Source organism: Sphaerodactylus townsendi, linkage group LG01 (genome assembly GCF_021028975.2).
Source record: "Sphaerodactylus townsendi isolate TG3544 linkage group LG01, MPM_Stown_v2.3, whole genome shotgun sequence".
Classification (NCBI taxonomy): domain Eukaryota; kingdom Metazoa; phylum Chordata; class Lepidosauria; order Squamata; family Sphaerodactylidae; genus Sphaerodactylus; species Sphaerodactylus townsendi.
Window position 1 is genome coordinate 142,075,070 of NC_059425.1, and position 12,305 is coordinate 142,087,374.

General features: G+C 39.0%; 1 protein-coding gene across 1 annotated transcript in view; it reads left to right on the forward strand.

The window, feature by feature from the left end:
* Window positions 1-589: 589 nt before the first annotated feature.
* Window positions 590-12,305, forward strand: part of ASRGL1 (asparaginase and isoaspartyl peptidase 1) — a 75,370-nt gene continuing 63,654 nt past the window's right edge. Inside the window, exon 1 of the mRNA XM_048496162.1 lies at window positions 590-2,037. The gene's annotated coding sequence lies outside the window, so the exon portion shown is untranslated. The remainder of the gene's footprint in view (window positions 2,038-12,305) is intronic.

The following is a 12,305-nucleotide window of genomic DNA, read 5'->3' on the forward strand; positions in this document are numbered from 1 at the left end:
ATACAGCAAGTGGACCTAGCATGTATCACCGAAACCTGGGTGTGTGATGGTGAGCCCGTCACCTTGTGTGAAACCTCACCACCAGATTTTGCGTGTGTCCACCAAGCATGAATACAAAGCCGGGGGGGGGGGGGGGGGGCAATGTTCGTCCGTGATCTGATCCCTTTCAGGGCGATCCCTGCCCTGAAGATCACCATCATTGAATGTGCCATCCTGGAGTGGGAGGCCATGTAGAGGCTGGCTGTCTATCTGGTGTATCAAGACAATGGCCACCCAAATAGGGCAATGTTTTAAAAAATCATGAAAAAATCCCATATTTTAAAACATTAAAACCAGTCCCACCAAATCACATATCATTGAAAAACATTAAAAACAGAGTTAAAATGGAATTCCTGCTTTTCCGGTTGAGGAAAAGACGGGCGGCACCTCTTCTCCGAGCAACGCGCGGAGAAAATAAAATAATACAATTGTACAGGTGCATAAGGGTCTGACAACAGCTCCAGACTACCACCCCTATCGTAAGAGGGGGTGTCGGCTTGGACAACTTCATGGAAATTCGCCTGAAGAGCGGGGTTTAACCAGCGAAGGCGAGCCATTGCACCGTACAAGGAGGGGCAGAAAAAGCCCAAACGCCCAAAACTCAACCACCTCCGTCAGCTTTCCTTAGTTTATGAAAACATCAAAACATAAGGAAACGGGAGGATAGCGACGCTGAGAACCATCGACAAAGTGCAAAAGACACTCTCTACTTGCCTGAGCAAAGATACGAGCAAAGACGCGGGAGACGTTTGCGGAGAAGTAAGAGGAGGAGGCGCCAAGTACAAAGCGAGATAGAACGAAAGGATCCTCTAACTCAACTTGAAATAAGGTACAGAAAATATAATAAATCCATAACAAACTTACTGTAATATCTGTAAGAGAGACTGTGTTTTGAAAGAGGATCCTTTAAAAAACAAAAACGGACTGAAAGCCTTGAGTGTGTGTGGGAGGAAGCGAAAGTGGTGGAAAACGGAAGAGCCGTCCCAGATAAACAAGAGCTTTCATGATACTACGAGAGGGGGGGGGGGAGTGTAAAACGACGCAGTACAAAACAAGCAAACAACTAACAAAAAGTGAGAGACCCACTGAAAATTGATTGAGAACAATAAATAATGAACTGCTAAAAAATACCAGCACTGGGGGAGGAGCGTGTCTAACAATCTTAGACGCTGCTGGGGGAAAGTGCTTTAAAGGGACAGTTGAAAATGGCATCGAAAAGAAACAACACAAAATTAGTGAATGGTGATTCCAAAACTCCTGAGAAGAGCAACATGGAAGGCACACAAAGAATGGAACAACTATTGGAAGGGATTGCAACTAGATTGAACAAGATAGAAGAAGAGATCCAACTAGTAAGAGAAGAAGTTTCACAAGTCAAAAAGACGGAAGAAACAATATTGAAGCTAAATCAGGACATGAATGAAACAAAAGTTCAAGTAAGAGATCTAAGAGAGGAAGCTACAGTGCAAACTACTGTACATGGAAATAAAACAAAATGAACGGACTATAAGAGTAAGAGGTGTACAAGAAATGGAAAATGAAAATTTAAGATCCAGAATAGTCCCAGTGTTTGCTGAAGCCATCAATATGGAAGAAGATGACTTTGACTTAGAAATAGATGATATTTTCCGGATAAACTCTAGATTTGCCTTAGAAAAAAAACTGCCATGGGATATTCTAATTAACTTTACAAAAAGATCACTAAAAGAGGAAATCCTCCATAAACACTCAACTCATAAGATCCAACTAGAAGGACAAAACCTAGTAATCTACAAGGAAATCCCTATCTCAATAAGGAGACGAAGAAAAGAGTATGCCCCATTAACAGACACCTTAAGGAAAAAGAACATTTTGTATAAATGGAATCAAATTGAAGGAGTGACCTTCACATTTAAAGGGAAGAGAGTAAACATTGATTCAACACCAAAAATGGATGAATTCTTAAAGAAAAACAAAAGAGAACTGGGCTTAGTATAGAAACCACAGTTGAGCAATCTGGTAAGAAAATAGCTTCATATTTAGATGGTTATTTGTATACCCAATGTACAAAAGCTATTGTGGATATTTGTGTACATATACAAGAAGGGAGAGAGGAGGACAGAAAGATACATACCATCTCATCTTTCTTACTGCTAATTTAGTGTTTCTTATATACTGTTTAATTTATATACACATTATTTAATTTTTTTTCTGTTTTGAATGGTTGTGGAAAGACCTCCAAAATGAATAATAAGTTAAATGAGATGGAATTTAAAATTTAAAATACTCTGAACTTTTTTTTTCTCTACCCGTTCTCCCTTATAATTTGTAATCTACAATTTATAAGTTATTCTCTTCTTCACATATTTATATATTTCCCCTTATCCTATTTATTTTTAAAACACTTTAAAGGGAAAACCAAACACCTCCTCCCCCATCTGGTTTTGACTTAAACCATACAATATAGAAGTTTATTCGTAAAATATTTACGGATATAGATACAGCGTTAAACAAAATAATTTCTATTGCCTCTTGAAATTGCTATTGTATTGGTTAATGAAAATGTCTCTGAAAATTTTTTCAAATAATGTGAATGGGATGAACAACCCGGGTAAAAGAAAACTTATATTTCACCACTTAAAAAAACAAAATTGTGATGTGATATGCCTGCAGGAAACACACATTAAGAAGGGTTTGGAAAATCATATACAAAAAGAGACCCTAGGAAAGTGCTTCCACAATGGTTACAAAAGAAAGAAACGAGGGGTTGCTATCTATATGAGAGAAGCGTTATTGCCAATAGAAATTTTTAGAGATAGAGAAGCCAGAATTTTGGCTATAGAGGCCACAACAGAGGGAGAAAAAATCTTATTTGTAGGTATATATGCACCAAACAATAATAAATCAGAATTCTACGTTAGTCTTTCGAATTTCTTGTTAGATCAAAAATATGAAAATATCGTAATTTTAGGAGACTTCAACGGTGTAATTGATATACAGATAGACAAAAGTAATCAAAATTTAAAAAGATTAAAAAAAAACCGAAAACTGGGATGCTCCCAAAATCATTTAATTGCCTTATAGATTTGACTCAAACAAAAGATATTTGGAGAGAGAAAAATAAAAACACTAGAGACTATACATACTATTCACATAGGCATAAATCCTCATCGAGGATTGATATGATTTGGGCAACAAGCAATTTGTTGAGAAGAACAAAAAATATAGAAATTGGACCAAAAGTAATATCAGATCATGGATCCATTTTGTGGGAAGTAGCAACACAAAGAAAATATCGAACATGGAGAATGAAAGATTGGCTTCTGGATAATGACAAGACGGTAGAGAAGCTTGCTAATGAATTGTCAGAATTCTTAAAAATTAATAAAGGTTCTATCCAAGATGAAAAAATAATATGGGAAACATGTAAAGCATTTTCGAGGGGTTTATTAATGCAAAGTGAATGTATAGCCAAAAAGAAGAAGGAAAAAGATAAAAACAAAATTCTAAATGATATTCGGTTGCTAGAAAGGCAACTCCAGAGAAAACCAAAAAGTAAACAAATTAAAGACAAATTATTTATTAAAAGACAGGAATTGCAAGGAATGTGGTCAGATGAGATGGAAAAAAATCTGAAATTTATCAAACAAAAAAACTTTGTTCTGGCCAACAAACCAGGCAAATGGTTACTGGCCAAAATAAAACGAGAAAAAGAACGGAGACAAATAAATAATTTAAAAATAGGCGACAAAATAACAAATGATATGAAATTGATTCAAAATGAGTTAAAACAATATTTTGAAAAACTTTATGAAGAAAAAGATTCGAATTGGGAGGAAACTCAACGATATATAGAAAAAGAAAATATTCAAGAACTGAGTGACAATCAACGTAAAATATTGAATGAGCCTATTTCTACAGAAGAAATTAAAATTGCAATTAAAAAAGCTAAATCAGGAACAACCCCAGGACCAGATGGTTTCCCCATAAAAGTTTACAAAAAATTTATAGATATACTGTCACCTCAATTACAGATAGTGATGAATAATATACTAGAAAAGGGATCCCTCCCGAATTCTTGGGAACAAACCTACATCTCCCTTATACCAAAAGAAAAATCAAATAGTCTACAACCCAAGGATTTTAGACCGATATCGTTGTTAAACAACGATTATAAAATTTTTACATCTATACTAGCCGAAAGATTTCAAAAAGTAATGAACGATTATATAAACAAAGACCAAGTAGGGTTTTTGAAAGGGAGGCAAGGGTATTACAATGTACGATCAGTACTGAATATTATCGAACTGGCAGAAAAAAGATCAAAAGACCCATTAGCCATAGTATTTTTAGATGCCGAAAAGGCTTTCGATGGAATCAGCTGGAATTTCATTAAATCTACAATGCACAAAATGAACGTTGGAAACCCTTTTAACAAAGCGGTGCATAGTATATATAATCGACAATTTGCAAAACTCCAAATTAATGGTAATTTAACGGAAAGCTTTAATATTTATAAAGGAACAAGACAGGGGTGCCCATTGTCGCCCCTACTGTTTAACACTGTATTAGAAATATTATTAAATAAAATAAGAGAAAATAAAAATATAGAGGGAATAAAAATCAAAAAAGAAAAGGTAAAACTCAAAGCTTTTGCAGACGATATAGTCTTGTTTGTAGATAATCCCCAGGAAAAATTAATTCCACTGCTACAATTAATACAAGAATATGGGGATAACGCAGGATTTACCCTCAATAAAGAAAAGACTAAAATGTTTCTTTATTATTTGACAAAAAGACAAGAGGAAACACTAATAAATATGACAGGTATACAGCAAACCTCAAAAATTTATATAGAAATAACTATGAGAAGCTATGGCGAGAATTAAAGAAAGATCTAAACAAATGGGAAAATCTAAACATCTCTTTTTCCGGAAGAATCGCGCTCATAAAAATGATGATATTACCAAAAATGATGTATTTGTTTAGAAATATCGCAATCATTACATCTACCAAAATATTTACAGAATGGAGGCAAACCTTAACGAAATTTGTATGGAATAATAAGAGACCAAGAATCAAATATACTTCATTGATAGATGCCAAGGAAAGAGGTGGCTGGGCATTACCAGATCTGAAGCTATATCATGATACCAATGCCTTGATTTGGATTCGCGATTGGATTATGCTATCAAATAACCAAATTTTACAACTGGAAGGTCTAGATAACAGTTGGGGCTGGCATGAATATCTTTGGCCTGCATCAAAAAAATCTATGGCAAATTTCAAAGATCATTCCATACTGAGACCCCTAATAACAATCTGGGAGAAATATAAGATGAATCTTTATAGTAAACTACCATTATGGGTCTCAAGATTGGAAGCCTCTCAGAACAGACAATGCTATGCAAATAATGATTGGCCAATATACAAAAACTTAATAAGATGGGACAACGACAAACCGATTCTGAAAAATAGAGACGATATTTCTATAGGAGTAGACAACTGTCATTGGTTCACTTATGCGCAACTCAGAGAAGCTTTCCTAAAGGATGTACATACCAAGGGATTTGAACGCAAATTTAATAAGTTAGATAGGATCTTATGGGAATCTGAAACTAAATTAATAAGTAAAATATATAAACTTCTCCTAGAAACAAATCTGGAACATGAAACCATAAAGGAAGTGATGATTAAGTGGGCCCAAGATATAGGCAAAAATTTGATGTATAAAAATTGGGAAGAAACATGGAAAAACCATGGTAAATACACCCAGAGTATAGATTTAAAAGAAAATTTTAATAAGGTATTCCATAGGTGGTACCTTACACCCCTTAAATTAGCGAAAATTGACAAGACAAAATCTCCATATTGCTGGAAGTGCAATAAAAAAATAGGTACTTATTTTCATCAATGGTGGAGTTGCAAGAAAGTGAAAAGGTTTTGGAAAAAAATCCATTAAAAAGTTCAGAAGATTCTGGGTCAAAAATTTCAAATGCTACCTGAAAATTATCTATTGGGAATTTTCCAAGACAACGATAAGGTAAATAACATCAAATTGTTCCTATACCTCTCAACAATAGCAAGAATCCAGGTGGCAAAAACTTGGAAAAATAAAAAGTCTCCCAGTTGTACTGCTTGGTTTAAAGCGATAGTAGAAATCATGAACACAGACAAACTCTCTGGCCGTTTCCGCGAAGCGTTCACACAGCCGATGAAATGTAAGCCGTGCAGGCCCGCCATTTGACGACAGCTCCGTGGCGGCTGTTCGCACGAGTGCGGCGTCGATGCGTCACATGGGGAACAAGAGTGGTTTTAAGCGTTTTCTGAATACACCGTCTTCGCGCCGGTTTAGCGTTTTCGCGACGGCGCGACTGGCGCACCGCTCTGACGCTTCTTTTTCCGTTGCGACGACGTCATATTTTGCCCGTGCGGAAACGGCCTCTGTTAGTTTGAAAGATTTGCCACTAACTAGCTTCCAAAAAACATGGGAACCATTCATTCAGTATTTGAAAAAATTAATTAATTAATTAATTATATAAATACAAAAGTATTTATTACAAACACAAACAAACAAAGAACCTTTAATGGCATTACAACATTGTATACATAGATCCACTTAACCCAATAGAGGGAAGCTAAAATAAATGGACAGGTAGAGAAGGCTGATGTTCAGGATCTGCTCCTAAAGCGTTGTTTTATATACAGGTCCAAAAATTTGGTGACTGCATCGTTTACATCACTACTGGAGCTGTCCAACAGAAAGGTGATCTTTTGCAAGTCAGATGCATACTCTTTTTTGAGTAGCAGAGGTGACAGGTGTTTGACTCTAGGTCCTGTGTAAAGTGGACAATAAAGTAGAATATGATCTATAGAGTCTACACAGTTCCCATTGCATATGCATAGCCTTAGGTGGTAAGGGGTTTTAATGTATCTCCCTGTCGATACGGCTGATGGAAGGGCATTGCAACGGGCCAGCATCATTGCTCTACGGAGCCTGGGCACGGTTATCTGGTGCAGGTATTGAGCCCCCTTATTACCAGTGTAGGTGATGCCTAGAGCTAAAGGAGAGCAAGTCCTGGAAGCCTTTTCGAGTAGGGTCTGATGTTCCTGGTCAAACAACCTTCTCCTCAGAAGCTGGAAAGTCTCTTTAGAAGGTAGCATGGCCAGATAATCCAAAGAGTAGCCTAATTTGTTGATTTTTGTTTCTATAATGCCCCACCATTCTGAGTGACAAGAAGTCTTGAGGGCTTTATATGACAAGGAGGCTGCGTCACGGTTGAAACAGTTGCGCAGCCAATATTTGAGTGTGGCAAGCCATGCTCTTGTCTCTAAGAGATGTTGCCCGGTTTCGAGGCACAGGGTGGCATAAGGCACGCAGTGAGGCATGCCCAAAAGTTTAAATAAGAAGCGAGATTGTACTCGCTCAGCTGTGTTGGACCAGGAGCCTATCCAAAGTGGGACTCCATATAATAGTTGCTGGGCCACCTTGGTGTTAAAGACTTTTAATGCTGCAGGCACAAATTGATTTCCCTTTGTATGGAAAAAACGTAGGATTGCTGATACACTGACCATGGAGTTTGTAACAGCATGGTCTCTGTGGCTGGTCTAACCCTCTATAATGGAGGTGCACTCCTAAATATTTAAAACATTTGACCTGTTCCAACTCAGATCTTCCTAGCACCCAACGAGATGGCTTCCAGGATTTTGAAAACACTACAACCTTCGATTTTTGAGAGTTGAGTGTCAGGCCATTGGTTGTACAGTATTCGTTGCAGGTTGCTAGGAGTCGCTTCATGCCGATTTTGGTGTCACGACAGCAAAACTGCGTCGTCGACATATAGCAATAGGGATTGGATGTCCATCTAAGTTTGGACAGTGTGAGTTTACAGATTTAAGTTTGCTTGCTAGGTCATTTAAATAAAGATTAAAAAGAACTGGTGCAAGGACACAGCCTTGTTTTACTCCCTTGGAGACAGATATTTTGGGTGTAAGCGATCCCTCCTGATTGCATTTGATTTGGCATACTGTGTTATGGTGTAACACCTTGATTAGGGAGATCAATCTATTCTCTACACCCATTTTTCCAAGTTTAGCCCATAGCTTATCTCTTGGGACAGAGTCAAAGGCCCCCTTGATGTCCAGGAATGCTGCATACAATGGCCTTTTGATTTTATTACAGGTTTTGGTTATTAGTTGGTTAATGACCATTATGTGATCGAGGGTAGATTTACCTTTGCAGAACCCTATCTGCTCAGGTCCTAGAACTCCATTTGAGATGACCCAATTATTCAATCTGGTTAGTAAGAATTTAGCATAAATTTTCCCCGGTATTGATAGTAAGCTAATTGGCCTGTAGTTTTCTGGAACATGATGGTCACCTTTTTTGAAAATAGGGACTATTATAGCTCTTTGTCCAGGCCTCTGGGATTAAGCCAGTTTTGTTGATTGTTGTAAAAAGGGAGGCCAAGAGTGGGGCCCACCAATCCACATGCTTTTTTAAATATCTCAGGTGGTAATGCATCGGGGCCTGGCGCCTTACCTGGCTTGAGTTGTTTAATCATAGACGCTACTTCTGTTGGGGTGACTGTAGGCCAATCCATGGGGATATCCGGGGATGGCAGGACTTGAGTTGCAAGGCCATACTCTTCAGCACTAAAAGTGTTCTTGTAATGCTGGTACCAGGCCTCAATTGAAATGCCAGCGGACAGGTTGTTGTTAATCCTAGAGCTACTGGACACTATTTTCCAGAAAGATCTGGTGTCATTGGAATTGGTGGCCTGAATGAGTTTTCCACTCTGCATTGATAATGGACATTTTAATGTCCTTTAGCCGCTAGCTGAGCTTTTTTAATTGAAAAGTATGTATCGGGAATGGAAGGCTCATTATTAGCTCTCTGCCATGAATACAGGGCTCTAAGTTGTTGTTTCAGATGTTGACATTCCTGGTCAAGGCATCTGCCTGGGGTCTTTTTACTTTCTTTGGCTGATGGGTGGTGTTGACTGCGCATAAGGCATTAATGTGCTGTACTAACTCTTCATATAGGCTCAGCAATGAGTCCGGAGACTCATTTTGTATTATTTTGGAGTGTATTTCTCCAAAGGTTTGGCTGCTTATTAATTCACAGAGCTGCTTCTCTGTTTGGGAAGACCAGTTGATTTTTAAATATGGGGGGCCAGCTCGTTATTCTTCTTAAGTGGCAAAGATTGATCCTCGGCAAGGCTAATTTCCAAGGAGAGCGGAAGATGGTCGCTAGCACTATGGTGGTCAATATGGAAGTCTTTTACACCTGCAAAGAGGTCAGGGGAAACTATAACATAGTCTATCACACTACAACCTCTGCTAGAGAGGAAAGTATATTCTCCAGAATGTTTAAATTTGCAGAGGCCGTTCAAGTATATCATGTCACAGGAAATCCATGTTTTGACCAGCTCCTTGCCTGAGTGGTTAACAAGATTATCCTTCGAGTACCTCGGTTGAGAGAAATACCAAGGTAACTCTTCAGCATCTAAACCCAATTCTGTAATGAGAGCCTGTTCGTCTGCTCCCACTCTAGCATTGAAGTCACCTGCCAGGAGAATATAATTAGAGGAGGTGTTTTGTTTTATTTTATCTATATAATCCATCAGTTGCAGCCACCTTGTATCCTGCAGCGCTCGGTCAGTACTGGGGGGCAAATAAACATTAACTATTACAAGAGTATAGGCACCCCATGATAATAAAAAGGCCTGGGCCATATTCTCAACATTTGGGAGCGATGTGACTCTAATATCAAGACGGGAATCCAAGAAAAAGGCCAGCCCTCCTAAGTTTCTCCCCTTAGTTTTAGGTTTATGGGCTGGTACATCGTATACAGTATTTATTTATTAGATATGTTAAATTGTACTGGTTATGCTCTTCATCTTATACTAATTTTCTTTTTTTTATTTAAGCAAGTAGAATTATGAATGGAAGTCTCCAGTCAATACAAAGGAAGAGTCACCAGATGTTTCTTTTATGCTTTATTTTAGTATAAATATTTTCATGTAATGAAGTTTTACATATTGACAGCACAGTAGCAAAGGCACTTTGATTTGTACAATAGCTCAAAAAATAGAAGGAAAAAAACAACAACAACAACGAACAAATAAACAAGTTTATAGGCGTATTAGTATGAGATAGACAAGCTTTATGAAATTGTTCTCTTTTTTTTCTTTGATATCTCGGCGGTCGCAGAGGAAGTTCTTGATTTTAATCTTGTATTATAAAGTTAGCTACAAAGGTAGCAATTTATGTAATAGAATATTGTATAAAGGTATATGCAGTTGTATGACATGACAGAGAATAATGTAACCTTATTTTTCTTTGTGTATATTTGCAAGTTACAATAAAAGCTTTATATTAAAAAAAAACAGAGTTAAAATGCATACAAAGATATAAAAATAGCTATTAAAACATTAAGAAGAGATCACCGAGGGAATGCCAAATGAAACACAATAGTATTCAGCCTCTGGTGGAAGATGGCAACGGAAGGGACAAATGAATCTCCCTGGAGAAAGAATTCCAGAACTTTGGTGCCATGACCAAGAAGTCCCTCTGGTGAGCTCCATCTGTGCAGCTTCAGAAGGTGGGGGCACCTAGAAGCAGGGCCTCCAAAGATTACCATAGTGGCTGAGTAGATTTATAAAGGAAAATGTGACTCTTCAGGTATGTTGATCCAAAACTAGGGTTTTGAAGGCTAGTATTTGCATGGGAGACCAGCACCTTAAATTGTGCTTGGAAGCAAAAAGAGAGCCAGTGTAGATGGCCCAAGACTGGAATTATATGGTCCCTATAACCCACTCTGGTCATAAGAAGTGTATTAGTGCTGGATTCTTTAACAGTTGTAGTTGCCAAAGACTTCAAGGGCATCCCCTGTAGAATTCATTGTAGTAATCTAATCTAGATGTAAATGCATAGTTAATTCCAGTTCCCACCTAGACTCCTGGAACTCAGCCTTTAGCAGAATATTAGTTGAGATCAAGGATGACAGAGAAGCAATGATGTCAAAGGACTAACAGTGTAATTGAAGATGATACAGGAAGTGACTGAAGGAAATGCTATGGCTAGAAAAGAAAAAAGACCGGCAAAATAAGAAAGGTCTTAAAGGTCAATAAAAGCACAATGAAGACTCAAGGTGCAGCTTCTGGGTATAATCTAGAAAGCAATTAAAGGAACAATCATTATTGTGAATTCCTGGCCATGGAAAATTGTTGCACTATTCAGCAACATGTTATTGCAGTAACATTTCTCTGTCCCAGAGCAGGATTTTAACAAGTCATCAGGTCTAGTTTGTCCACCAAACAATTTCTGATATTTTTTCAGCTTGTGTACAGGGATTGAGGTGTAACACTATTTAATTTGCTGTTGATATTTTGATATAGACATTGTTATTTTTAATTTTTAAAAGTGCATTATTTAAATTGTATTTTTTGTAAGTACATACTCTAAAAAACAACATAAATTAACCCTACCTTAAAGACTAACAAAAAATAAGGCTGTTTTTGCTGACCTTTTTTTGCTGACCCTGTTGGAAGAGAATCAGTATGGTGTAGTGGTCAAAGTGTCAGACTAGAATTTGACAACCCAAGTTCATATCCCCACTCAGCCAAAAAAACTTGCTGGGTGACCTTGGGCCAGTTATACGCTCTCAGCCCACGGGGAACATGGGGTCAAATGACTTCGGGCGCACTGGCGGGGGGGGGGCACAAAATCACCCCACCCAATTTCTCCCCCACATCAATGCGGGGGTCACCCCCTGTCCCTGTGGGCAGTACGTGGCACCCGTCCATGTCACTCCTTCCCTCCCCAGGCCCTCAGGGGCAGGGCTTGGAGGCGGAGGTGGCTCGAATGGGCACTGCGGCGGCAGGCCACCTCCTGGGCTACCTGTTGTGGTGCCCTGCCCCTGCCTCCCTGCAGGCTGGTTTCTGCCCTCCACAGGGCCTGGGGAGAGCAGGAGGTGGCCTGCAGGGAGGCAGAGGGGCGGCTTGGATGGGCACCACAGCAGTAGGTCAGTCCAGGAGCCGACCTGCTGCTGCAGTACCTGTCCAAGCTACCCCCACCCTAAGCCCCACCCCTGATTCCTGCCCCCGAGCACAGGGGGGCACAGGGGTGGGGGTGGGGCTTGGAGGGCCCCAGAGCAGGTGTTGTCCCCGCAGTGGCGTAGTGGCTAAGAGCAGTGGCTAAGAGCAGGTGCACTCTGATCTGGAGGAACCGGGTTTGATTCCCAGCTCTGCCGCCTGAGCTGTGGAGGCTTCTCTGGGGAATTC